At 46.6% G+C, this 1,051-nt stretch overlaps 1 long non-coding RNA gene across 2 annotated transcripts; it reads right to left on the reverse strand.

Annotated features, from left to right (window-relative positions):
* Positions 1-268: 268 nt before the first annotated feature.
* On the reverse strand, positions 269-1,015 carry LOC119342922. Of its 2 annotated transcripts, none has more exons than XR_005165804.1 (2): positions 631-1,015; positions 269-493 (listed from the first exon to the last, which is right to left on the reverse strand). It is a non-coding gene; the product is annotated as an uncharacterized LOC119342922 (long non-coding RNA). The 2 variants fall into 2 exon arrangements; XR_005165805.1 differs by having other exon boundaries at positions 269-496.
* Positions 1,016-1,051: the final 36 nt, after the last annotated feature.

A 1,051-nucleotide genomic window follows, 5' to 3' on the forward strand; every position in this document is an offset into this window, starting at 1 on the left:
ATTTGAATCTATGTACAAACCGAGAAGAAGTACCTTTAGTTATGTCTGTAGCTTGGTGAGGATCCCATTTTTGGAACAGATGATGTCAATGGATCACACCTTTGTTGATGGGAGACTGTTGTCTTTACAAGATGGAATATCCATTCCTCCACGGATGCTAAACTCGGGTGAGCCATCGCAAACCATAGGATCCTGGCTTGCTGTGAAAAGTCAACCATCTCCCAGGTAACACATGTGCAGTAGTGACCTGAACTTACCACACAAGATCTTGTCAAGTTCCAACTTGCAGTTTACTTGTTAACTTGGGTTTTGGTGAGATATAGGCAGTTGGATTCATACAAAATTGATCCACTCGACAGGACGATCTCCCTAGCTAGCTAGCTCTCATGCACCTTCTCCTTTCCGTCATCTGCTGTTTGTGGTTGGCGTGCTTGCTGTTCCTTGTTTTCCACTCCCGAACCGGATGCAGCTGCTACTCCGTCTCGTTCCACCTCTGCTGCCATTGCATGTACCATTGACCAACAACAGAGGAAAGATGGAAACCATAGGATAGGATGGAATAAATAAAATGACTAGATAAAGCAGAAATTCGTACAAACACATTAAGATTTAAGAGCTGTGTTATTTTACCTCCAGAATCGATCATGCACTGGGAGAGTGCATCCCTCACGCTGACGGCGTCCTCTTCTGCTAACTACCGTACTTGCTCCATGTATTCCTCCTCCTGATTGCTCAGCATGCCTCCACCTTCCTCCATGTCTATCACTATGTTATGCAACGTGCAGCAGGCGCCGATTGTCCGGTTCATCTCATGTTGATTATTTGGATGCCACCCTTCTCCCTAAAGGCACTTCCACGTGTCTTTCAACCTTGTTAGTGCCCTCAGCGTAGCAGCTGTAGACGCAGAGTTTCTTCTATTGAACTCAACTTTGGCGTCTGAGAGTGAGAGGCCGTTCTCCAACTCGTAAGGTGTGAGGAGCCAAGGACGAAGAGGGTATCCTGTTTCACCAATGATGTTCAGGCCACAACAGCTCCAGCTAGCAGGAGAAGG

This window comes from Triticum dicoccoides, unplaced genomic scaffold, assembly GCF_002162155.2.
Source record: "Triticum dicoccoides isolate Atlit2015 ecotype Zavitan unplaced genomic scaffold, WEW_v2.0 scaffold109413, whole genome shotgun sequence".
Classification (NCBI taxonomy): Eukaryota; Viridiplantae; Streptophyta; class Magnoliopsida; order Poales; family Poaceae; genus Triticum; species Triticum dicoccoides.